Here is a 12,438-nt window from a genome sequence, read left to right on the forward strand (position 1 = left end):
CATGTGCAATTCAGGAAGGAAAGGAAGAAAACATGTACATAACCTCTTCCAACAACAAAATCAAGAATCCATCCTAGACACCCCAAGAGGAAGTCTGATTTTGGAATACGATTTTGTTGTCTTTAATGATTCTTGAATCAAAAGGAGATCAGTTTTGTAGTAGACCTAGATCAAAAAACTGCTTGTTAAAATTATTTAACCCACCTTTTTAAAATTTTTCTCATGATCTAGCATCAGCAAGTAAATGAAATTCACTTTTACAATTTTCACCCTTGAGTGGTGATGGACAAAAAGTTGAATCTGACAGCCCGTGCAGCAAGCCCAGAGACAAAATGCATAACAAAAGTATAGTTAAAGGAATCTAACAGCACCATTATTTGAGGCAGGAGAATGATAGTAATATTGTCTATCGCCTTACAGATTTTCTGTTCTGCAAAATGTAGCATAAAATTTTGACTAAATTATCTTCAGGCACACTGAACTTGCTCACAGTATATAATCTTTGAACTCTTGCTCCAGTCAAATGGGTTCTTAGGTATCAAATAAAACTGTTATCATCCTACACAAAGTAAGAAAACAAAATTATATTTTTCTGCAGATGTGATTTAGTATCTTTGAGTAGCATGTGGAACAGTGAATATTAATGACAATAATTACTGTGGTTTGCATCAAACAAGGTATGGACTGATGGACCCAGGTTTTTTCATTAAGAGATGTCTGATGAAAAGATACGGTGCTTACAAAAACCGTATTTAAAGTCTGGTATATGTGAACTACACCTGTACAATCATATGGCCCATCCAAGTGAGGCAAGACTTTAATGCTAGCTAGAGTTAAAACATTCAACAGAGACTGAAAACACAGGAAAAAAGCTCCTTCTACTGATGAGCTATTAAAGAGCAGCTACAAAAGTCCAGTTTTGCTACTGTAAACGTCAAGCAGTGACAGTGAGCCAGCTGGTAGTTCACACTTCAGCTCAGCCAACCTGGGACATTTAGAATGAGCTTGGCAGATTTCATCATTTGATGGGAAAAGCTATTCTGCATCAGTCAGACAGGATGATCACAGCTTTCTCTGAATCCTCTGAGCCAAAGTCTTTGTGAAGATACTGGTTGCTAAGACCTAAAGGAAGACTAATTTTTTAACAATCTGATTCCCTTTCCAGCATTAGATATAATCTAATGTAACAACTTGATAGCATCTCACTGGTCAAAAGGTGCCATCCCACCCCCCTTCTGGAGGAATAGAATAACTCATTGAGGTCATCTTTGGCCTGCTAATTTTCTAATAAAATGAGTTAAATTTTCATTACCTATGGATGCTCTCCAACCTCTGTTATTTTCTGCAAATGGAAATGTTTGCTGCAGAGCCCTTTTCCCTACTAAATGAACTCTCACCAATTTTTTTTTCATTTTGGAGATGCAAGCAGGACTGACACTTCTCAGCATCCACTGAAGAAGGGAAGAAGGTTCAGACAGTAGCAATGCCAGAAAATCACAGAACTTTTCATCTGTTCCACATGATAACCTAATTTGGTTAAAAAACCAAGTCGATCTGTTTACTCAGAGGTTACTAGCTTGAGATACACAGGGATTTTATAAAAAAAGGGAACTCTACTCTGTGCCACTCTAATGTGATTTCAGGTGTGTCTCATTAAGGCCTGAATTACTCCTGAATTCATTCCTACTGAGCAGCAGCAATTGAAACATTTTATGAATTTTTGCAGACTGTTGGTGTGTCAAAGAAAAATGATACACCAGAATGTTGGCATCTGACACAAATTGAGTATTGTTAGTTAAATCTCCTCTTTCTGTGTGGTTTTAAATAGCTAAGGTCCCTGGAGTGGTCAAAAATATCCATGAATGAAGTGTCTCAACATGCAAGTAAAGAGGAAGTCTTTACTGTCCTACTAAAAACTAGGATCAAACATTATACCTTCTGGAATCCCTTGCATTTATTACTAGAAATGTCTTCTAAGAACCACTTCTATTTAAGGATTTTGGAAAACAGCTGCAATTACAACTGTTAAAAAAAATCAGAGTATTTTTGTAAATTCCTGCACTAGAAACTCTCCAAAAGACAGTAAGGGCAAGGCCTTTATAGAATAAGAGTCAGCTCTCTATATGCAGCTCAAAATTGCAGCACAGCCACAGAAACCTGTCCATGCCCTACGTCCCCCAACCCCCAAGGAACAAACACATGAAGTCTTAGTTTCCTTGCTCTTCTCAGTGGATGGCAGCAGCAACTTATCCTGGAATGCAGGACCCTCCTCTCTCTTATCTAGACATTTTTCTCCCGCCCATCTTTCCCTAAGACTGTATTGTGTCAAATTACACATGCTGGAACTCAAGCCCTGCAGTAACAGCTGACAAAAAATTAGAAACGGAATAATGGTAGAGGTTCAAGACAATGTGTTATGCAGAAGCTTATTAAGGAGAATAGTCAAAGAGGAAGCTAATCTATTTAAAAGCTACAGGAATAATTAATAGTATCATATGCCATTATGTGAAAAACTGCAGCTCCTACTGGTAATTAAAGTGAGCTTTCCTGGAAAAAAGGAATCTGAGGGCTTTGAGGCTAGTGACCAGATAGTCAAGAGCTCCCTTTGTAGTGTTGCTACACTGAGAGGAGGTGCAGTGGAGCACAGGAGCACAGTGTGACAGAAAAGGATTTTTCATCAAGATAAAAACTCAGAGGACAGTCTGAATAAAATGGGGTCATGATACACAGGGAAAAGGCAGAATTAGAACTTCATCTGTAGTAGTACCAAAGATAGACCATTTTAATGGTTGTGCTGGTGAACAAAAGCACATCCTCAAGGAAGCAATAAGCAGGTTGCAACAATAATGAAATACTGAGGGCACTCTGCTTTAGGCAAGCACAGAAGGATTATTTCCACTCAGCAGAACATTGGAAGAAAGAGAGAGGAAACAATATTCCTCACTCCTTTAAAATCTAGAGGGACACACAAAGACAAGACTTAGCACATGGTGCCAGTGACACTTGCAGATGGAATGTGGGTATGGCCACAGATAAACATGCAGAGATGCTCTGCTGTATTTTCTTTCTCTGCCTCAAAGAAACTTTCCTTGCTGTGTGTCTAAAGCCAGTGAGGAAGCAACTTGCTTAGAGATGCATCATCTGAAAAGCACAGCATTTGTTGATTTTCTCACAGTACACAAGTAACCCACCCCTGCCACAAACACACACACAAAAAGTAAAAAGAGATGATGGGTTAAAAAAAATCATAAGAATTGTTAAATTTAACACCCAAATCCCAGGATTATACTGACTTTTGGCAGACAGACCACAAAGCATAGCATAAAGTAGCATGAGACACGCAGAACAAGGGCAGAACATCATAGTATTCCTGGTGCAAAAGAAAAATGTTTATTGAAAAAAAAACCCCAAAACCAACAAAAGTAAACAAGCCTCCCTGTATATTCTGGATGAAATATTCAAATTAAAAATATCTTAATAATAAGGTCACTAACCATTCACATATGATATAGAACATATGGATTCATACAAAAGCTGCAACGTGATTCAAACGTCATCTTAGGAAGTCCAATAAATGAATTTAAAAATTAAAACTTTTAAATTAAAATTTAATAATTAAGAGGTTATCCTTAGCAATTATTTTGTTACTTTGAAGAGGTGTTTTGATTAAAAAAAAATTATTGTGGTTTAATACTTTTAACTGGCACTTGACTAGTCTATTTGCTAAAATTTTAAAATCTTTTATAAGCACTAAGGCCTACAGAATTAAGTTGGGTTTTTTTTTTTTTTTTTCTTTTTTCCCTTTTTATTAATATTAGTGTGAATATTGCAGGATACCTAAGGTGAGGTAACTAATAGCTGCTGCTGTTTTCTATTTGTTATTGCAAGCGCTATTTTATCAATTAGTTTTGAACAGTTATACCCATCGTCTGTTAGCAGTGAACAAAAATCAATGAATATTTGGAAAGACACAAAAGTGAATACAGATGACAATGAGAGCCAAAAAGACAATCCAGGAAATTAAATCTACTCCACCCCTGAGAATTATTCACTTCAGTTTATAATACTGAATATGGGTGTAGGAGTATTAGGGAGTAGGATAATAAAATAAGTGCCAGCAGTAAATAGATTTTTCCTTAAATCAGTATAAATACTGAAGGTTTTAAAATGTTTGAAATGCTGATGCAGGCATCTCTTTTATAATTTCCAGGAATAGATATTAACCTCCGAGATGAGGGACTTGCTTAACGCTTTTAATGTCTCAACCACAGCAAACAAACTGGTTTTGTTTACTTACTCAAGTGTTAAGCATATTTTAAAGCAAAAACATATCTTGCAAATTTTGTGTATTTTGAGCCTATTTTCAGTCTTCTGTTTTTAGCCTTTTGGTACCCTTTCTTTTTAAAGCAGAGTTAGCATGAAAAAAGCATAATTGAAGTAAGCAATAAAGATCCTAATATTTTAATACATCTAAGAAATTTAACATGCTCTGCAGTTCACTGAAATAAAATAAATTCAATAAGGTTTTGCTATTCCCCAATCATTGTTTAGTTATGCTTGTATTACCAGTGTGGTTCTCATGATGGGTAAAGAAATGACAGCGCAGAAACCTCAATCCTCTACATATGTAGCAGCTAGGAATTGTGGGCTTGATATTTTCTGAGCCTGAGAATTGCTGGGCTCTTCCCAAGGGAAACTTTTCAACAGTTTTCTTTTTCCCAAAACAACTTTGTGTAAACAATATTCCTTTCCCATAACAACAGGTGTTTGCTATTCCTGTTACTCAGCCAATAGGAAGAGTGTCTGTCCTACAGACCAATAATGTGTCTTTTTAGCACAGCATGTTATAAAAGGGCTGAATGAATTGCAAATAAAGCTTCTGATTTCTACTGCCTTCTGACTGGAGTCAAACATCTTTATTTCATGTCCTGTTGCGACAAGGAATAGTTCAAGTGGAAGCAACACAAAGTTATTCTACCAGTGCAGATCCACTTCACATCTGACTTAAAGTGCCAACTCTTCTAAAGCAAAATGGTCAGTCAGATTTCATGTTCACCCAATTTTTTACCCTCAAGTGGACTTTCAACTGTGCCAAACTGTGTGTGATGGTTCTATAATGTTCTTTCCAACATAGCAACAACCAACACCTCAGAAGGACTTAAATAAGAGCTTCCAGACCTGCATATCAGGCACTTTCCCCAGGGAAAACAGTAGAGATGAAGAGATAATTAAGGCCTACATAAATAAACAAACACAAGTCTGAAATTTAAACGTCTATCTGGTAACATATAATTTAAATTTCAAACTTTAATTCAGATGTCTACATTAATTACAAAGCATAATGCTTTATATTTAATTTCAAATCCCCATGATGGACTCTTTCAGCATAGTTTGTAGTGCAACATTATGTCCTGAAGAAAAAGTCAAAGCTACCATTCAATATATGGCTCTTGTGCAAATTATCCATGACCACTGCTAACAATTATTTATGGTATTACTGCTGTTGATACTATTACTACTGCAATCAGCATAACATCTAGGTACAGATCCAGTGATTCAGGCTGGACGAACATTGAATAAAAATATAGTCCATGTACTATGGGTCTTGCAATCTAATTCACAGAAGAAAACCCAACTAAACAAACCCCAAAACACAATGAAAGATCAACAACATGAGAATAATTAAGTGTCAGAAAGACAAATTGACTAGCATGATAGCCAGTAGTATTGCAGAGGACTTGTATAAACTTGCCAAACAGTGCTACAAGCTGTATTCACTTCAAGGACCTGTGCCAACACCCTCTTCAATGCCATTTTGTCTGGCATTGAAGCTCCAGCTTCTTCCTCCTCCTTTCCATTTCTAACTGCTCAGAAAATTAAATTACTCACTTGCCATAACCTATTGCAACTTGTTAAGGATTCACCATGTCAAAAACTACTGAAATTAAAGCAAGAGTAATTGATATTGATTTTTTTTTTCTGCATGTAAAAAGGAATATATATTAATGAGACATCTCTATCAGCTGTATTGAGGAATCTGAAATTTGTTACAGATGAAAGTTCATAAAGGACCTGCACAAAGACTAATTACACAAAGAGCTGAGATCTAAAACCTACTAAACCCAGCTCAATGAAGAAATTTCACCACAATCTTTGGCTCTTACTAACAAGGAAATCAGCCCAGGGGCAAAAAATTTGGTGACAATGCAAAGAAAAAAACTCATGAGTTCCATATGGATATAAACATCAACAAGAACAACCCACTCTCCCTTCCAAGTCTCCCAAGGTAGCCCCTTGCTACCGAGATTTTGTGGGTCTTGCCTTTCCATGAACTTTCTGAGACATGACACTTTTGCTGGAGTGAGTCAAATGACTAAGGGAGTCTTATTCTGTCTGAATCTATGGCATACCTAAATTACTAAATGCAAAATAAATCCCTCAAAAAAAAAAAAAGAGTGATATATGATGAGCTCCTCCCATGCCAAAAAAGGTGTTTTCATTGCACTCTGTTGACTCCTCTTCAGAAAGCACTTGCAATTCTGTCTAGTCACTAAAGCAGGACATCATTGGATTTTGACATTTAGGTGCACAGAAGAAAGATGACACTTGCCATGTAGCAGCCATGTAACACAAGTGAACCTATTACCCTACATAATCTCCTCTCCAGGTCATATTCTGATTCATCAGGTTACAACAAAAAACAGAAGACATTATTTAGTTAAATTTTTCACTTAAATATTTTCAAGCTCTTTGTTTCTGCACAATCAATTTAAAAATATAGTGGGCAATATTTTGGCTACCAAAATAAGAAAATAGCACTGAAAAAAAAGAATGGGGAAAATAAAAGAGAAAGGAGAAAACCATCATGCTGCTCTCCTAAAATATGCTTAGGAAGAAAATGCTCACAACTCAAAACCAGAAAAATAACCAGCTAAAAATAGATTCTATCTGCTGGCATCCATCATCCTTTCCCCTGTTTGTCAAGACTCTATGGCCTTGAGCTCTGCTTTAATTCATAATGGTAAATTAAGTTCATCCTTATTTAATCTCAATTTAATAAATTACTGCTAAACGGTCCTTCTGGTAATTTATTAACATAAAATAATGGCTTTACAGGAGGTCACTCAAAGCCATTCTGAACTGGAGAAGAGCTAGTCCAGACCATTATAAGGTTTTCAATCAGTTAATATGCATCCATCTCCCTGTGAATTTTGGGGGTTTGGTTGACATTTCCTATAAGATGATATTCTTCTAGGAATGCAATTTTTGATGGTTTCATGAGAAAATTAAAAATCAGTAGTAGATATTTAGTTTTATTACAGTTCATGCTGATGCATTTGTTCAACTGTTGTTCTGTACAAATGTAGTATTAGATAAAAGTCCTAGAACTCCCCCTTTGGTCTCTTGGTGTCCTTAAAATGGTCAAAACAAAGCAGCATTAAACAAGTCTGTTAAAGAATTCTAGACATAACTAAAATACCAACCTGTAGCTTCATATAAATCAGTCTCAAAAGGCAGGTTGGAAAAATGTATTTTAATGCTCTGGAAAAAAGGCTTTCTGTTAGTCCATTCAGCTGGTGTGAGATCAGAGCTATTCAGGTTAATCATGTGCAATTCTATCTTAAAATTCTTATGTTTTATACTTTGATTTGGATACAGATGTGGAACATTTGGAGCAAGCAAGAGTCAAACTGTCTTGATGTGCCTGTACTACCTCAAAGTCATGGCAAATGAAAAATTAACAATGCTGTTGAATAAAAGCCTTCATAGAGATAGCAGGGATAGAGTGTATATTTTTTTCAACAGTATTTGATTTTTTTTTGAAAGAATCTTAGTTCACAATACCAGTACGTTGGTAACAACAATATGTCTAACCACGGACAAGTAAGTCCCCTATCTGTAATGACATTAGTTGAGTCTACACTAAATTCACTTACAAAAAGTTTAATAAGATGCAAACTAAGGGTTAAGTGTAAAGATAGCTGTAATGTCTCACATTTCAGCTAACTGTATTAGAGTTTTTTTGCTTCATCTGGAATATCTTGATAAAGAAAAAAAGTCTTAGCAGCTATAAGAGTCTATAGTACTATACCTTCCAGCATCCCAAGATGAGATGAGAAATTTAAACCACGAGAAATAACTTATAAGTGAAAGATGACTCAGAACTCCTCCTGCCCAAACATGAGGTTCTGTTTGGTCAACTGTCCAATTTGAAATATTAGGATGCACAAAAAGTATTTTCTCCTCCCTTTACCTTGACTCAGTTTGTCCACCACAAAAAACAATGTGTGCAAGAGCTTAGACATATCAGATGGTAAAAATGATGCTCCTTAAAAACCTTCCTCCCTGCTTTGATGGGAAATGATAAAAAAAAGACATCAGGATGAATGATAGGCATTAACTGGAAATTTGGCCGGTTCTGCATATTATACCATCATATCTCAAGAGAAGATGTGTTTTCTGGCTTTGTTGTGTTTTTTCAGATTTCTGCTTCAGCTAAAACTTCTATTAACCTCAACTATTTGGATTATAGTGGTATAAAAAAGTTAGTCTTTTAAACCCTTTGTAAAGGAAATTGGGGAACATATTCTTAATAACAATAACAAATCAAAATTTGCTCTTTAGAGGAAATTCTAGGTGTGCAGGCAGAAGACTTTAGATAAAGGTCAAGTTTTAAATTATAATAGTAATACATTTTTAAAATCACAGATTCTCTTTGTTGTTAGAATTAACATAGAGAATGAACTAAAGCAGGGGTTTTTGTGCTGTTGTGAACCTCTAATGTTATTAACTTTCTGCAATTTATTAGTAAATTTTGATCGATTGACCCTGTCATTGTTAAATGCATAGCAATGATCACTCCTACAGCTAATAGTTCTGCCAGACTGGTCAAATCTGAGAATGAAACTTGAAGTTTTAACATCTTCTGTCACATAGTCAGAACTCAGAAAGAAACAGCTTGTGGGCAGTCTGTGCCTTATAACCCTCAGTTATCTCTGACAGTCAATGTTACAATATGCACCAGACACACTGCACTGTGGTGATAATAAAAAGGTTAAGTAGCTAAAAGGCAGACAGCAGAAAAAACAAAAAAAGAGGATGTTATGCTTTTTAAAGTAGAAAAGGAAACAAAATTCTGCAACAATGAACAAACAAAAAACATCAGAAAGGTTTCTCCTAAGTTATATGAGATGGCATCCTAGCACCTATTAATTACTGTTCTGATAGAGAGAAGTATTTGACCTGGATATTCACAAAGTCAAATCTCCTTTTTGGGTGTCCTATAATTATGCATTTCTAACTGCCTTAGTGTTCATAGGAGAGAATATTTTTATTCTGTCAATTTAATATCTTCTATGCTCTCTACTTCCATCACCCCACCCACCTCAACACAACAACAAAAAATTTGAAATGGAGTAAACCGAAAAGCAGTGGCATGTGGTACTTTCCTCTCAATACAAAGGAAGTTTGTCATGTCTGAACCATAACAAGCCAGGACCAAAAGCAATGGGTAAAATACCAGAAAGAACCACTTTCCATGGCTACCTTTGAATACATCACAGCAGGACCAAAAGGAGACAACTTCTAACATTTAAAAATATGACTGAAAACCATACTCAGCAACTACAATCATATTTATTATTGTTAAGTTCTATGAGCTTTCTTCCAATTCCAGGTCACTCAGCTTCCTCTCAATACCAGTTCACTGCCAGTCATTCACTCAGTGAATCTGCTTCCAAGAGCAATCCAGTACACAAACACAAATCACTTCTACTTAACATCAATTATTATCAGATTCTTCCTGATGTCCACACATAGTTTTTCAGTTGCAAGTCTGCACTAGATATAGGCAAATATTAAAACACTCTATAAATGTCTGTTATACTTTAACAATGAAAATTTATCTGCGAGGTTTCCCAAAGACACATAAGTTCAAATCAATATCCTTGAATGACTTTTATTAGTTAGGATAGTCCCTGCATTCACTTCACTCAATAAAATCTATTTACATTGAAAGGAAAGGAATAGTATGGAATTGAGCTTGTGCATTTGTTTTGGTAGCTATCATATTCTGGTGGAAGGTTTCTTCTCTTCTAGTGAAGGCTGCAATCTAATGCCCATCCTTTGTGACTTAGATATGAAGACCAGCAACATCAACAATTGCCTGTGCATGTTGCACAACCACTTTTGGAATGCAAAGAAGTGGTTACTAGAGCTGATGGCAGCTGTGTTCTCACAGTACATTTCTATATCACATAACTACATTGTGAATTACTAGAACAACCTATTCTGTAAGGAACATTGACAATCAGAGATCATATTCTTGCACACTCTTGAAATGTTTATTTTCAGCCCAGCCATTTGCTGAAGGAAAAGAAAGAAAAGACAAGTTATTGGATGAAGGTAAATCATAAAATAGCTTAATGTGGTGTGATGAGAAAATTCCCAGCCAAACCTGGTAAGTATTGAGTACTGTACACCTGGTAAGTATTGAATAAATAAATGAAAGGAATTTTCTATATAATTGAAGGAATTCCACTGAAATTGCTTTTGCTACAGCAACAGCATGAGAAAAAAAACAACCTATTCAGAAGTAGATGAGACGTATTATATTCCATATGCTCAAATGAATGAGACCTGAAAAAAAAAAAAAAAAAAAAAAAAAAAAAAAAAAGCCAGGAAAGAGCAAATATAGCAGCAGGACAAAAGAGTGTATTTAGCAGAATGGGTAACAAAGCTCAAAAAACTTCTGGGTTCTAGCTGCAGCCATAAGGAAACCTTCAACAGCCCAAGGCAAGGGCAGCAGTGCTCTTCAAGCCACAAAAGCAGATAAGGACTAACAAGCAAGATCTCCCTTTGCATTACGGCTCTCCTATTGCTGCTGCTGACCCTGGTCATGAACAAATTTCTTCCTCTACACATCAGTTTCCCTCACAGGTAAAATGTGAAGAAAAGCACTAGTTTTCTTTGACATAAATTTTTGGATTTACAAAGCACTCTACAATAATGTGAAATACCATGCAGTTCACCTTCAAGGATTTCAAATATCGAACTGATCTTGGTGAGAGAAAATAACATCTTTAACATGTCTTGTTCCAAAAGCTTTTGCATCATATGCTAAAATAACAAATTACATTTCAATTGCAAGACTTCTGAAACGTATAATTTTATCAAACTTAACAAGAATGAAATGATGAATGAAAGTATGAAATACTGCAACTCAGGATAATCAGGACACATCATGGATGAAACTGAAACTGAGATTTTGTAACTGTGTTTGTTGTCATTCTCAGGATGTCTTATATTAATATGGATCTATCTGGTAAGCAAACCAGTCAAATAAAATTTTTCAGTCATTGATTCTCTTCTAGTTTAGAAAATCAGGTATATTGAATACATTCATCCATACAGAACAAGCAGAATGTCTTAGCATGAGAAAAATCTATGCTATTAACAATTATAGTTGGCAGGCAGGCAGTTTTTGCAACTTAGCTTGCACATACATTGTAGCTGATATCAGCACAATATAGAAGGGTTTTTCTATTACCACTCCCAATCATTTATATGGATCACAGCAGTAGGATTAGCCCTTGTTTGATTTTTCAGGTTCAAATCCTTCTCTAAATCTTGTTGTTTTCTGTAAGATAACATTTCTCCCTCAACTGATCTTACTTATAGCTCTACATGTTAAATTGGTAGAATAAAGTAATGAGAATATTTTCAAGTTACATTTAAAAAACTTGCTTCAACCCTTATAGTTACATCTCAATTACTGTTCATCTTCCTGAGAAAACACCCTGTAATAAATATGCTAACATTTCTCTCAGGCAGAAAAAAATGATGGATGTGTTACTCCAGGAAGAAATTTGCAGCAGGGCTAGATCACATCCTTGACCAGAGCAAGGAAAGGACACAGAACTGAGCTGCTTCAACAGTTGATACAGCAACATTGTCCAATTCACGGTCACAAAATCTAAACTTATTTTTTACCTGAGTAGGTCTGGAATTCTTAAATGGAAATAAACAGGGTAGAGAGCCAGTGATATCTAAGCAGAAGTATCACATAGATCAGTGCAGCCTGAAGATGCCTGCCTCTTATTTAGGGTCCTAAGTAACCATTGACTTCAACACACTGGTAGGATCACCAGTATTTCTTTGATTCATGCCCAAGAACTGCAAAATGCTGGTCAAAATTCCAGTCAAGAACAACACATCTGTCTTATTCTCAGACAGCAAGCAAATTTGAGAAAATTGCAATCATATCTGATTTTTAACTTAAAAAGAAGCTTACTGCATCAAAATACAGTGAACTTTCCTGTATGATGCACAGGCACATTAAAATGTTTCCTAAATTGCCTCAATATCAAGGCTGTTAATGCTGTGGCTATTGGTGCAATGAAGATGTGATACAAAAATTGACTGCATATATGCACCAGT

At 35.7% G+C, this 12,438-nt stretch overlaps 1 protein-coding gene across 3 annotated transcripts in view; it reads right to left on the reverse strand.

Moving 5' to 3' along the window:
• The window catches only part of PRKN (parkin RBR E3 ubiquitin protein ligase), a gene marked incomplete at its 5' end in the record, with an annotated part of 673,262 nt that overhangs the window by 170,665 nt on the left and 490,159 nt on the right, over nt 1-12,438 (reverse strand). The window lies entirely within an intron of this gene.

The sequence above is a fragment of the Zosterops lateralis genome (assembly GCF_965231275.1).
Source record: "Zosterops lateralis genome assembly, chromosome: 3".
Lineage (NCBI taxonomy): Eukaryota > Metazoa > Chordata > Aves > Passeriformes > Zosteropidae > Zosterops > Zosterops lateralis.